The 15,876-nt window shown below is 36.6% G+C and overlaps 1 protein-coding gene and 1 long non-coding RNA gene across 4 annotated transcripts in view; both read left to right on the forward strand.

The window, feature by feature from the left end:
* Window positions 1-15,876, forward strand: part of LOC100750137 (pikachurin) — a 269,452-nt gene that overhangs the window by 132,777 nt on the left and 120,799 nt on the right. The window lies entirely within an intron of this gene.
* LOC117152603 overlaps window positions 997-15,876 on the forward strand; it is a 20,129-nt gene continuing 5,249 nt past the window's right edge. Inside the window, exons 1-2 of the long non-coding RNA XR_004463001.1 lie at window positions 997-1,204; window positions 14,370-14,371. This is a non-coding gene — a long non-coding RNA (uncharacterized LOC117152603). The remainder of the gene's footprint in view (window positions 1,205-14,369; window positions 14,372-15,876) is intronic.

The raw sequence follows: 15,876 nt of genomic DNA on the forward strand, positions 1-15,876 counted from the left end.
GCATGTAATATGTACCTTCGACGAGTAGCTTAGGAAGAAATTTACACTTAAAAGTTCATGCCCACTTCAAAAAATTCATTCTCAAAAGGCGAAACTATCGAACGAACTAACGTAACACACAATTCTTTACCATTTGCCGCCATCTTGTAGAGTTTCTATTTTTCCTCGAACTAGACGTTTCTCGGTTCTTCGAAGAAATTAAACTTTTCCTTTTTCAGCGAAGAAGAAAAGTATCGACCGAAGAAACAGAGCAAACGAACCTTACTAACAATAACCATCTTCCATTCTTCCCTTCCCTTTTACTACGTAAAAAGAATTGCTCACCCGCAAAAATAGGCCAAAGATAGAAAATATAGAAATCACAAGCGGACGAAAGTTCCTCAGTGTTCTCGCTATATCTTTGGAAATTATCAAACAACCGCATTGTTCCGCTTATGATCAACCACTGTGAAATTCGTCGCTTTAATTGTCTCCTCTGGAAACTTTTCTCGCAGTCGTCTGGCTACCAATGATCTCACGAAAGTCGCGAACGGGGTTCTTTTAGATTCATTTCGTAGTGGTTTCTTAAATCAACTATGCTAATTGGCTTCGTTTGAAGACTTACCTGTGACGGAAGGTTTCGTGCAATTTCTGCCGTATATTTCTCGTTCTTTCTACTGTGAAATGTATAATTCCTACGTTCCTTGAAACATGCGGAAAAATGGATAATATCAAAGACTCTTGCGTATAAGAGGTTGGTTGATTTAAAGGCTGCATCACTCACAGTTTTTTCTAACGTATTTTTATATTGATGAAAGAAGTATCATATAAACATTCAATTTACGTTTTCAGTAATTTTCATATCATTTTTCCTCATTAATTCATATTTATGCATTATATTATATTTCCTTATATTCGTACAAAGGAATCACACGGATGTTCTAATTATTTATAGAAGTTAATAATATTTTAATATTCATACTATAGTATCGTGGACAAAAAGGCCTAAGAGATATCGGGTAAACCATAAACAATGTCGAGGCCGAGGCGTCGTCGGGTCCATCAATGTGTCAGCGGTCCTTCAATTAAATAGTTTCGTTGAAAAGGCCTACGTGACACTGGCCATGAGTGTTTGCGGAACACGTGCGTGGTGGGCCTAAGAAAAGACCAAGGGATGCTAGAACAGTCAGTGTCAGTGGAGAAGCCAGAGAGTGTGAATTGAGAAGTCAGAGAGTGCGAGTTGCGTTGTCGAGATAGTGTTGCCAGCGTTGTCGTGAGAGTGTGGTCCGCGTGAGAGAGAGAGAGCGTTGGATCCGTTGTGACGAGAGTTGCGAATTAACTATTGAGTTGTCTAGATTATAGCACGTTATTGTGATTAGTTCACGTTGAACAACCATCGTTCTTCTGTTTAATCAACATCTGTACAATCCATTTATTGTAAATAAATCATCATCAATAATAATATATATATTTTCGATGTTACAGTACGGCAAATTTTTCTATCTTTCAATGTACACTTGGCATTCAATTCTTTCTGGGAATTTTTGTTGTAAACGCTTTGACGGTTTACAAAATTGCAACAAGAAAAAATATAGACATTAGAATATTTAAACAATTATTAGTTGCAAAATTATTAGGGTTGTCTGAAAATACAAAAAATCCTTATCTTCGACGGAGTCAGCATAATATCGCCGTTCGGAAAAATGATTCCGGAAGAAGCATTAGACGCGCATGCAAACTATGTTATGCAAATAAAAGACGTCGAATGGACCGAACAAAGGCACAAAAGAATTTGAAGAAAACAACAACTTATTGTCCAAATTGTCCCGACCAACCTCAGCTATGTATAGAATGCTTTAAAGTTTTACATTCTAAATAATTTTTTTAATAAACCATTTTCGTATTTTTATTTTATAACAATTCAACTATTATTACAATTAATTATTAATTAACAATTTATTATTATGGAATATCTTTTCAAATACCTACCACGATCCTTCGCAAGTAGTCAAATAAGCGACATCCGAATATGCGTTACGTGGCCTGACCAGAAACTTTGCTGACACCCGAATGCGGGTGTCGTAGCGGTCAACGTGTTAAGAGGTTAAAATGCCCTTATGAAATCTAGATTGCTGCGAAAAAGAAATGCTGGAATGGACAAAAAAATTGGCAGAGTCATAATACTGTGTGTGAGCAGCAGAGTCCTTGACTATGAGTGGGGCGAAGTAGTGCCAGCAGCTGTCGTACCTACTCCTGAAAAATCGGTTCCATTAGTGTTCAAACTGCCGAAAGGGCAGCCACTGATACCACTCGTGGTTGCTCGATTTGTGGTCGTATGTCAGATCTTCGCCAACTCCATTTAATTTTAAAGCTTAAAACCTTTTTATGAGTTTCCATTATTCTCTTTGATATACGAATTATTATTTATTATGTTTCAAATATTTTTATCCAGTCTGTTACGTCGTATGAAATGGTCCGTGCGACGTCCTTCATTGTCTGACGCGAAAGTCCAAAAGTTCATTGTCAGTAACTCTACTACGAGGTCTATGTAAAATTCTAGAGCAAACTTTTGAGAATCTCTAGAGAATCTCCGTATCAAGAGCATTATGATTCTTAGAATCGTTGGAATTTTTGAGATACTCCGAATTCCTATGATGCTTAGTTTTCAGAATTTCAAAAAATTATCGAGATAAATATTTCAAGATTTTCAAGTCCTTACGGTTTAGACAATTGTCTAATTGAAATTCTCCGTACTTTTTATCGCTTCTAATATTTTCAAACTTCTAAAAAGTTGACAAAACATAAATTTTCAAATACTTTAAAAACCTCGAGAAACTTCCTTCTTAATGGCATTGGTCATTTTTATATCTTTTTTAATCGTTAGAATTTGCAGAACTTAAGAAAAGGAGAAATAAATAATTACCGGAAACTTCGAAATCTTCAACATCTACAAATTATGTATATTTCTTGAAATTCTTAATTACTAATTCTTCGACTCTGAAATTTCAGGTCCAAGCTTGCAAAAGAAATTCGTAACGATTAAATTTCTCGATATTCCTGGAAGTCGCATGTTCGTTAAAATTCCTCGAGACATAAGAATTCCGTGAAAAATACCAAAAAAGCATAATGCCACTCGAAATTCCGTGTCACCCTTGATCGAAACTTTTGAAGATGTTCCACTTTCGGAGATACACCGGTCGGTTTGTGGAGAGTTTCAGAGGTCCCTGGAGCGTTTCGAACTTAAATCCGTGAAAACTTCGTCGCTCTCCGAATCCGGCACGTCTTGGACCAGCCACTGGCGGGACCAGAACTTCCTTTAATTGTCCTTTCATCGGGCGAACAACTTCTGAAGCGTGTCCCCGACCATAAATGATCCGTGACCAATTCTCGACCTTCCTCTTTCTCTCTAATAAGTCTAATTCAACGAACGAGAGCGGCTATGCAGAGCGGTTTGTGCCCCTAAGGGTCGAAACAATCTGACGAACTCGATTCAAAGTTCCACGAGCGTGTAACGACCGACTTTCGATTAGCGGTTCGATAGATGACGACGCTGCACGATCTTTTAACCGCTTCACAAATCGTTTCCACGTCTCGTTCTATTCTCGTTTTATCGAGGGCTGGGCAGAAGATTGGGAAACTCGAAGGATCTCGTCGGATATCGATAACAATTAGAACGTTCATTTCTCGATGTTACTACGTTTTGGACAATACGAACAAAGAGTGGCGAACTGTCCGCGATCAAATCGACAGCTTTTGTCGTATTTTTTCTTTTTTTTTGGCACGACGACTAGCAAGGGTATTCTGTCTTACTTTCACGGCAACTGGTATCGTTCTTATTTGATTCTTCCTTTTTCTTTCGCTTATTGTCCTTATCCGCGTCGTTGTAGAAGTCTGTTGAAGAGACTTCTAGACGCGGTAGATTTTGATTTGGGTATTCTATGAAGGTACACTTCATATGTTCAGAATAATTTACACATTATTCAGAATTATCTAAATATTTACTTGACCTTGGCAAAATGTAGTTTAATTATTAAATCATACCCAAACCGAGGTGCAACGGATTTGTTCCTTGTAATTAATTTGTGAGAAGGTTAAAAAAAATAGGAATGTATAGACTACACTTAATTTTCAAAAATATATATAATACCCACGATGAAGTATAGTGTTTATAAACTAGAACAAATCGTCAGTTAGATTTCATGTGTTTAGTTATATTTACAGTAATGTACAGAGATTCACAACGTATTCATTGTCACCGTGGCTGCTATTACGTGTACATATTATATAATCGATGACAATCTGTGTCTTCAGATTTACGTATCCTTTATGAAAAATTTTCTTTTCAGATATCGTACTCTTTGATATCAAATATGTTTTATATGCAGATATGCGTATATACATACTCGTATATATGAAAAATGTAAAAAGTGCAAAAAAATGCAAATGAAAGAAATGTTCGAATCGACAGGTTCTGTGATTTTTATTGATCAGATCCAATGACTTGCAAAGACAGCCCGTTTTATTTTCACGGGAATGAATATCCTTTTTATTTGTCGTTCTTTTTTTCCGTATCATCGTAACATCGAAGAGGGTTTTAGACGAGGTACGAGTTTCAGTCGTGCCAAGATCTCTGACCGGTTGGGAACGGCAAAGTAGAACAAAGTGTAGAACCGAAAAAGATCTTAAGAGGATTTCGAGATCGGCGTGGGAAGTTTCTTCGGGCTATAATGCGCCCAGGAACTTCTTACCTGAGCATCTCTTTACTCGTCTAAGCGAATCCATTGCGTAATAAAGTAGTAAATATGAACGGATCAATGAGTTGGCCGTTTCCTATCTGTTAATCGTAGTTCGACAGCTACCATTTTTCAACGATTTTCTTAACAAATGTAAACATTTAGTATCTGCTTTTCCTTATTACCGTTTTTATCGTCAGTGGAAAAGATTTATTTAAAAAATTGATCATTTAAGAATGTTTTTAAATATGTTATTTCTGTGTTGTTACATTCGATACAATCGATAAAGTTGATCAAATTTCTGGATGTACAATATCTTACATTAAATTATGTATACATAAAGGTGCAAAACCTGCAATATAAATGCTTATATGTATATAATTATATAAATGAATACATTGTATATAATTATAAGAGATAAAATATTCACGTGAAATATGACCAAATCGAATGATCGTAACAACTTACTACACTGCTAAAAATGTACAGAATCTGCCCATAACAATCTTTCTCAAAAATCCAAAGTAACTAAAAACACAGAATTCAACAAAGACAAATATTAAAGAGAAGTTTCTCAAATTGGAAGTCTCCGGCGTTTGTTCTTTTTCTAACTGGTCACAGTGGGGTTCGATTTCGATCTTATTATACGATAATATCATCAGTTTGTAAGTAGCATAAATGTAAACGATAATTCTCCAAAAAATCGATAGAGAATTAGCAAAAATTATTTTTCTATCAAAATGTAATCACTTGAAACTCGTTCATTATACATTCTTCTTTGTCAAATCTTATCGAATAATGTTTGTTACAACTTAAATATGAAGAATTTGAACGAAGATCTGTGTAATTTTAATTTCCAATTTAAAAATTTCTTTCTTTCGTTAAAGAAGAAGAAGACTGTTCAAACCATCCTGTAATCCTAATTGTTCTGTGTTAAAAAGATATCGTATTATATTATTGTTGAGGTTATCTGATAGAGGAACGCGTGGACGAATTTGTAATAGAAACATATATTGAAGTAAGTATATAAGTACAGGTATAGTGTATGCTGATCCAGATCCTCACTCTAGCAGTGTTACATTACAATAGGAACATAATCGGAAGCACGTTGATACATTTATAGCAAAGGACATTACCAAAAAATTAACCTTAGTGTGTAACTCTAGTTGGAAGTTGCAAGAAACAGCAATAAAAATCTACTTATAGCTCTTTTGTTTCTTGTAACACAAAAACAATATTCATATTCAAGGACACAATAATATGGACCTCTCCCCTTTTTTCATTTATTTGGTTCACTAAATTCTATTTTCTTCGTAACAGCAGTGTCTAGGTCACGGGTATACAAAAGAAAAACATGTAGAGTTTTCCTAGAAGTAATTACTTCAACAATTATATATAATATTTCTCCGCTACAAACTGTTACACTGGATGTTCTTTATCCTTTTTGGTGAAATTCATTCTTAATCATGACTTGATTGAAGAGTGGATTTCTGACTACGCTTCTTCTAAGAAAATTTTAGAAGTTGCACAAAAACTCCGTTCTTCGCTAAATGTCAAAATCCAAGGAAGGGTAAATGATTTCTGTGTGACACTTGCAAAAAGACGGGAAGATTGTTCTTCGCGTCGGTGCTATTTATTTAAACGTCAGCGTATGCCGTTAGACAAAGAAATAAATATTCAAGATATTTCAACTGAGTCAGAGAGTTGACAAACAAAGTTTTACTCGCGTCGGATTCCCTGATATCAAGTTTCAGGAAAAAGATGCATCTTTTTATCTCTGTCGCGACTTTTCGTTCAGATGTGGCACTGTGAAACGTGGTCTGTAAATGTGCGAACGTGAGCCAGGAATTTTGATTTTGGTCCCTCATTCAAGTGCCGCAGCCAGAACTTCGACCAAAATATAGAGACACACGTACACAGAGCGCGGTCGTAACAGTCTCTATGCTGTGGGATCGTGGTGAAACTTTGATAACGAGTTTCATCCACGTTGAATTCCCGAGTCTCCTTCACGCGATCCCGATGAGAGTAGCCCTACGCGTCGCGCAAACAGTCGGAGGTGTCGAAAGAACGAAAGTTGGCCACGGCACCCGGACCTAACTCCCCATTTCGCCGAGAAGGAACCAAGTTTTACAGGGCATAATCCCATCGCGGAACTCGGCGAATAAAGCAGCGCGAAAACACATCTACCTCCGTGACTGTCTCGCCTCGATGTTGGTTTTTAGTTGTTCTGAAATCTAAGGAAGATGCGAAAATAGCGAATTATTTTTACGTGTTCGTGTGTGGACTTCGTATTGTTAACATTACGGGGTGTAGTTAGACGAAATAAATTACTTTTATGAATCAGGTTTGTAGTGCTAACCTTGTTAGTATAAGGAGAATGCAGTGGGAAAGCTTTTGACAGGATATTGTGAGATTAGGTGGAAGTATGGTAGTTTCTATGGAAGATATTTCTCGTTATATAGAATTATGTATGTGGAATTATAAAGATTGTGTTGTGGTACATTCTATTTACCATAGTACTTACCATTTTTAATTTTTCTTCGAGAAATTGTGCAACATCGATAAAATTTTGTATCTGCAGTTTAATTTTCGTAAAACGAGCAAGGGTCATTTCTCTTGATCTTCCATTTGGTTGTGAATCTCGCCTGTGATTACTAAAGTGCATTGTGTCACGCGAAAGACATATGATCCACATGAGATATAGAGTCCCGTGTCAAGGAAAACAAATCTATAGGATATTCCCATTTCCTATACAACTGAGATTTGTTAGATTTCTTTTCCGTAGTTGAAACAAAAAGTTCCGTTACTGTTTGTTATCTGATCTCGAATTATGCTACTTTAGACCTATGACTTTCTTCTTCACTTTGTTTCCTGTTATTTACTCCCTCGCTTTTTCTGCGTCGCTACACGATAAGTTAGATAAGAGAAAGATGAAGCGACTAGAAACGAAATAGTCAAGATATACACTTCATGAGCTTGTGCAAACTTTATTCTTTGTATACAATATAGTACAAGTGACAAATTTCTTTCTCTTCTAAAATAACATCGAGCAAACTTTCTTTATTTTAGTCTCGGGAGAAATTTTAACATCGGAGAATGCCGCAAGCATTTTTCGATAAAAAGTTTCAATTATTAAAGTAACAATGACGTGAAAGCAATTTAGCGACGATGCAATTTAGCAAAACTTTTTTTCTTGTTGTAAAGTTAAGTCAGGTCGGCTATGTGACAATTTACGAGCAAGCTTCCGTTACGATCCTCAATCATGAATGCGTTTTTTAAAATTTCACGCGTGCAACAAATATTCTTACCACGTGTAGTCAAATCTCCACATAGCTCTGTGTATGCCAAATTTTTGCCTGCATTCTTCGAGTAGCTCTTCACACGTAACCAATATTCTAGCACCAGCATATAGCTTCACTTTTTATCCAAGCAAATTTGTTTACTCTTACATTATTTTTATAAATTATGGAACACTGATATTTGATTCTATTCTTCGTAAAGGACACAAAAGATTGAATTATAATTTAAACTTTTATTTCTTGATGGAAGGTTTTCCCCTTGTTCGAAGTACTACATTTTTAGAATCATTAAAAATCTCCTAAAATCCTACGCTGCGTTGAAGATTATAGATCGCAGTTTATGAATCAAAAAGAATTATTTATTTTAAACGTTTCGGTCCTCGCTTGTGAATGGGATCAGCTATACTACAGTAGAAAAGAGTTGGAATATAACGTATCGTATAATTTTCCTTTCAAAGAATTAGGAAATAGAGCTGAAAGCTATATTAATATTAACCGAAAATGACTGTACTGAACATTCTTTAATGACTTCCAAAAAAATTCTCAAACTCTAGCAAATACTTTAGAATATAAATCTTCTTAAAAATACAATCACAAAGTGAATGTTTCTAAAGGTATAGGGTTGGCATGGGTTCATAAGTTGTTTGTCGCTCTCGTAACTGCATGAAAATGCGTCGTTGTCTGATAGAGACTGTCGTTAATATGGTGGCAACACGTACACAGCAAATTGACGCAAACGTGTTTTAATATCCGTTAAACGCCTTATGTCGCAACGATGATACAACATACGGCTAGCTCTAATTCTACACAATGCAGCGTACTCATAACTTAGGAAGAGTTGAGTTGTTCACTTTTATAAAACTGATGTTGCGCTGGTTCTGCTGTGATTTACCCCACGTCCGGTGTGACGCTGCGAAATAGGTTGAAGTTTTTACACAGTCTGTTGCGATCATCGTTCCTCGTCATATGTATTTCGTACTCTCCAATAGAGAAAGAATAAAAACCACAAATAAGCAATATCAACCTTTAAAATCATTCGATTTAAAATGTAGGGTCACATGTTCACATATGTACACTGATACATACATAGATATTTAAACAAAATAAATATTTATTTATAGTTCCTTATTCTAGGTATTTAAGGTATTATTATATTAAACACCTTATTCTGAGGTATTTCAATTATATATCTATCGGAGATGTAGGGACATCGGGCCTTTCTTTTGGAATTTTGGGAAGGTCCCCGATACTTTGGTCTAAACTATTTATTATAGCTGCACTTAAATAATAGAATTTAGAAGTAGTCGTTGTGATACAATCTGATTATGTTTGCCCGAGATTTGTGACAGTGGGCTTGGGCTCGAGGCGACACAACTGGTCGCCGAGCGTAGCCACGCTCGAGGTGACACAACTGGTCGCCGAGCGTAGCCACGGTCACGGGGAGGATATAACCTAACAAACACGGAGATGGTATCCCGCTGGGGGTAGCCACCCACATGATAATCAAACAGCCAAAAAATTCTACCAAATGTCCAAATTGGATAAATTGTCAATGTGAAATATTAAATAAAAAAAAAAAAAAAAACGGTCACGAGATGAACGTTTTTACTTAACAGTAGAAGTATCAATATTGAGGGACACACGCTGTATTAACAAACAAGCAAAACAAGCTCCAAACAGGAGCAATGACGGCTCTACGCGGTCTGCCTAGTTACGGCGCCTGGAATTTTGTTGATAACCCCGATCAATATGCAATTGACAAATGTGATCGTATTAGTCTCTTATTCTTGTGATCATCTTGGAGAATTTACACACAACGTCTGGTCTGTCAGTCAGAAAGATACCGTACGTCACAGCTAACGTCACTTTGAGTTTCAAAACATATTCAATTGTACAAGGAGTTTTCTCGTTGACCGTGGATTCGTTTGAACCTAAGAACATTGTCTTTACTTTAAGAGTGTCTAGTAACCACGTTAAATTGTTAAACCCTGTTAAATCGACACTTGTACATATAATTGTAAATATAAACCTCATTGAACCTCATATAAAACCTCATTGAACGACATATATGTCGGGTTCACATTATGATTAGGGTTAGGGGCGTGACACAAATCTTCATTTGGATTACACATTGTTGTTATGCAATAGAGAAGACATTGACTAGTGCAAATACGATTATTGCAGAATTTGACAAGTAACCGTGGTAATTAGATACTCGAGAAGCTAATGACAATGATCCTAGGTTCAATAATGAATCCGCGGTCAACGAGAATGCGCATTAATGAATGCGCTTTCTTCCAAAGCCCAAGCAGTACTCGACTTACTTGTCTACGGTACAAGTATTACTAAACGAACTCTGTTAAAACGTGGAATATCCACCGAGCGCAAAGACGCTAAGTAACTCGCTAATACGACCTCACGAGAGAATGACTTTCTGTCGCGATGATGCTGCGGAGGAAAACTATGATGGGGTATGTCTAAGGACACGAGATCATCGGATTCGCCGAGAAAAGCCTTCGTTATTCGTCGAGGAAAGCTTTCGTTCGGAAAGTGAGGGAAATTGACGTTGCTGTTAATTGGTCAATTTCCATGTTGGTAGTTAGAGAAGGATGCTAGCCGCCCTTGGGGGAATGTTGCTAGTTGGAAGCGTCGTTCGTGAGAAAAATAGATTTCCCCTATCTTCCCGTAGTTGGGACAAAGACTGTTTATTTGTTTGAATGACTTTAGTTAATTAAATCGTAAGATTTTTAACGGGTCCTCAGGTTAGCTGAACATGTACTGTGGAGATGCGTCGACATCTGGTAATCATCTTACCCGAAGATTACTGAAAATTCTCAATGCGATAATTGATTGTAAATATTAATAACTAAATAAAAAAAAAAATCTTACCCGAAGAATAGGGTCCGCGTGTGGCGAGCCACGGGACAGAAACCGTTGGAATGTTTACTGTTGAGTGCCGCTATAACTATTTTTATTTAAGAAGAGCTATACTATTACTCCATACCTTTGTTAGACAAAACGTCCATCCGTTGACCGCGGCTACGTTCGGCGACTGGCTGTCGCTTCGAACCAAGGTCATTATCACAACTCGCGAACAATTATAATCGAGTTAAGTTATAGAGGCTAAAGTATTGTGGGTTTTCGAAGAATTCCAAAAGAAGGCCCCGGTGTCCTTTCATCTCCGACATATATATATAATTTAAATACCTGCATTTTTTCAATCTTCTACCTACACCTTTTCTCGTTCAACGAAACTTCGGAAACTCTCCCTCGAACAAGGTAATTTCAAACTTATTAATCAATCCAATTTAAAACTAAAACCACTTCTAAATAAGGTTTTTCAAGTAAAAGAAAAAGCAAAGAAAAAAAAAATAAGAGAAGGGAAGAAAGGGGAGCAAGTAATCCTTGGCTAGACAGACGTCGGCCATTTTCAAGCGACCATCACATCGCTCGATCGACATTCACGCAATTACAAACGTTGCAGGCGATTGCAGGTTTCCCACTAAATTAGCAAACATCGAGGTTCAACATTACTACCAGCAAGATAACGTTGCCACAGTTATCGATTGCATCCCTCCCGTCGAATTTCAAACGAGCCGTGCGTTCGTTTCAAGAACACGAAACCTCGTACCCTGTTCTGTATACAAAAGTAAGCACGAAGCGCACACACGAGGTTACAGGCTTCTAATTTATGGAAAAGTCGGTTTGAAAATTGTGCTACCGCAAAGGCGCAGCAGATGGAGAGGTTAAACTAGCGACCGTACGCTCGTTGACGATGCATCGGTCGTCAAAATCGACGGTGTACCATCCCTGAAGCTTCCGTAACGTTTTCCCTCGAGGTAAATGGACTCGTGAAAGGGTAATGGATGCATGAAGTCCTAGCAAGTCTTGCTCATACACGGTTGCACGCGGAAAACCAACGTCTCCTGCTACGAGTCGAAGAAATCCGACTAATGTGACGGAAATCGGATCGAGGAAATTCGATCTTGTCTCCGGGGAGTATGGAGCGTTTGCTCAAGTGACTTTATGACACCTTGAATGATGCTGGCTCTAGGATGAAGCAGGAACTCGGATAAAGGTTAACCATTGATTATGAATCGTCCAGTTTAGAGGGGATTTTGAATTTTTATTTTGGTATCATGGACTAATGGGGAATTTTAATGATCCCAGCGTTGACATATTTTCAATTTACTTCAACTAGAATGTGCGATTAACCGAAAAGGTTATATATTTTTATAACACAGTAATTTGAGAAATAGAACTTCCCGAGAATATATATGTCTGTGGTAGCGGCGAAGATTTAGGCTACTGTAATTAATATTAATGATATTCCTTCCCTTTTGATATTAGATAGCGCTGATATTTGATAGTTTATATGATTTTGATATTATAGACGGAAGAGATGTTCTCATTTATGAGAAATTCCGAAATGTTCGAAGTTGTATAGAATCTGCATAACACGCATCAAAGTATAAAATATTTAAAGACACTCGTTATATCACTTATATAATGAAAAAAATCCGTAGTTAGGCTCTTTTAGCTAATTGTCTTTATGAGAATATACGTTTGCATGCGCATCCATAATCATTAAATTAACTTAGCATTATGGTTATTATGGTTATGGTTATGGTTATGTTGCGGAGCCTCATATAGGTATTTGTTAGCCGTATGATTGATGCGACAATAATGATTTGGCGCTTTAGTTAGATTGATGGATTTACATGTATATTTAGATTGATAGATTAATATCTTTGGGTGGTGAATTAACAGATTAGGCTATGCAAGTAATATAATAGACCATTCCATTTGTTTAGTAAAATTTAGGTTTGTAGAATTAATAATGGATTACGAATTTGGGATTTAGGCTATGACTATTGTAATATTTAAACATTAGAAACTTAAAAGGAAGAGACTAACTAATCAATAGAAAACAGTCTCAGTTTGATACTCTTGATCGTTGAATAATAGTGGACGTCATTGTAGATCCTTGTAATTATGAAAGGATGTCCTTTTTCTCCTAAAAAGGGACTTCTTTCGCATTCTTTCGGCTGTGTAGAAGATTGGCCGGAAATGGACGATGTCCCGGGGAGCCGGTTGAAATTTTCAATAAAGATGGAAATGAGGGAGGAAGGGAAACGTTTGGAAACTTCGATGTCCTGTTGCGCGAGTTCGAAACTACGATAGTTAAGTGAGTTGCTTATTGTATGACCGATGTATCACTGCACGTGTTTCATTCGGCAAATCGACTCTCAGTATTCATACATAGAATATATTTTACTTCGATTCTATTTCTTTAATTATGCTCGTACAAATATAAAAGTGCGTAATAAATGAGCTATAGTCTGTTATTTGGTTAACTAACCTATTTTTTCACCAACGAATGACACATTCGCGCATAAATCTGGCAACATAAGAAACCCTAACTCCAGATGATTTAGGTCACATTCGACTTAACGAAGGCGATCATCGTCATCCCATGGTGTCCATAAAAATGATCACTGGTCGAAAGAAGATCGTGCGTAGCGTGTTTCTGACTCGAGCTCGATTTGTAATCTCCCAAAAGAACGACGTTCGAGCGTGAGTCGCATTAGCCGCCACGCAACGAGTAAATAATTGTTCACGTTGAGAATGTGACGGCGGGAAGAAATGACGTGGCTGAAGTTACAGTTTCATTACCGTTGCTTGGAGAACAGCTGGGTGAAGTTGAGTTATTATCGTATTTTCCGCGACAAAACGTGTAGCCTGCGAAGATGCACGCGATGTGCGGGATCGTAAACCTGGCCACAGTGATAAATTAGCAGAATTAGACCGAGACGAACTTAGGCCCGTGATTACCATAACCGATCGCGCGCAAGTGGCATATACGCGTGCAAGCACGATGCAAATGTTCTGCTTCGAGAGAAAATCTGCTACTCGTAAGATAGAGATCATTTTGTTTTTATACTTTTATTCGTAGAATATCGATATTGCAAACGTTGAAGGTATTGAAAATTTTACAGATATATGACTGTTTATTTAATTCAAATGTTTCAATTAATTTTATCGTCACTGTTTATTCATAAGGATGGCGACTGAGTGGCAATCCAATCGTTCAAAATAGGATCTGGAGAAGTATGTATATTAATTCAAAATAAAATGCTGTATATTAAACATATAAAATGATTGATAAACAGAGATTTTTATCAGCTATATGCTAGCGCATCTTTCTTTCTATTTTATGTACAACACGTTATAATTAATCCATTGAGGCAACATAGAAAAATTTCAATTTCATGCTTGGAAATTCTGGAAACTAGAAATGATCATTGAAGGTGCAGATAAACGCCTGGAAAGAATTATCTTCAGAATTATCTTTTAGGCGTTCGCATCTTACAGATGAAAGAAAGGAATTTTGTGATTTAATTACATATCAGTTGGCAAATCAATGTAATTATTAGCTCGGAGGTTAAATTAATTATTGGTTTGGCAAATTAATAAAATAATCGTACAGACAAAATTTAGATGTGAATATAACAAAATATTAGATATTATACGTACATAACAGGTTATGTACACAGTTAGTTACATGTTATGTACACTTATCTACACAGTTCGTTCTTTCGTTTGGTGTTTGTTCTATCAGAGATCAATTTTACGATGGGAAAATATCATATAATGGGATTCTCGAGTAGCTACATTCCCCTACGATTCTTTAATCTTACAGATATCATTGGTTGATTTCGGAAAATCTGAAGGAAGGGAGAGGTAAAATTCAATCTCACGTGTAATGCATGAACGTGTGTTCGCTGCAACGTGTACTTTCAATCAAATGTAATATATTTATTCCCGCGGAACGCGGTAAATCTTGAGCCAACCAGTTTGGGGAACAGTTGCGGAGAACACAGGAAATGCGTTTCAGGAGATATCTAGAATTCAAAGTAAAATGTGGAAATAACCTTGGTATTAAACGTTCTTAAATGTGATTAATTGCACCACGATTCTACCGAACCTTATTTACAAATGAAATAACTACTTATTTCTTAAAAATTATAAAGAACTAAAGTACCAGAATGTAATTAGTCGAAAAATCCAATGATCAAAAATTACTAAATTATCTAGATTACTTGATTAATTGAATTTATAAGATCTTCGGGACTTTTACAATTTCTGATTCTTTATAATTTATTGTATTTAACATTTTATCATTTTTACCGTTCTGTTATATTTTACGTATTCAAAAATCAATTTATTCGGCATTTATCTGTAAGTCTAGGATTCCAACAAATATCGCTCCACTCGTGTTTACTATAAGTGCTTCGGTAACAAAATTGCTCGTAGAACAGGAGTCAAAGGCCAAAAGAGATTATGGTACAACGCGAGGAATGCCTTTCATCATCCCTTGGTCATCGTGTAAGGTGAAGAGTCAGAGTCTGGCTAATGGATGAGGCCGCACTTAAGCTTTTGGTTTCTGTTTAGTTGACATGAATAATCAAAAACGGCTGACAAAGCCAATGCAGTAAGACGCCAATCCTAAGGACCGCCAGGATCGCAATAATTTATTTTATTAGATTTCATAGAATCATCAGTATCTATTGTTGCCTTTCCTATTTCTTCTAGTTCTTTGTTATTGGCACTACACGTTCATATTTCTCAGCATTTCGTATTTTACCGCGTTTCTATTAGTACTGCATTCTTCTTAATTTTCTTATTACTTCTTCTACTTTCCTTAATTAATGTATTTCATAAAAAGGAACAAATCTTCCAAGAAAGATCTTCGGTCGAAACAAAAGAAGTCGCGATGAAAATTAAAACGCGTGCCGATCGTGCATAAAACACGAAGAAAGATCAAAGAAAGTTGCAATTTGGGAAGGAACCCCCCCCCCCCC

This window comes from Bombus impatiens, unplaced genomic scaffold (genome assembly GCF_000188095.3).
Source record: "Bombus impatiens unplaced genomic scaffold, BIMP_2.2 scf_0083, whole genome shotgun sequence".
Lineage (NCBI taxonomy): Eukaryota > Metazoa > Arthropoda > Insecta > Hymenoptera > Apidae > Bombus > Bombus impatiens.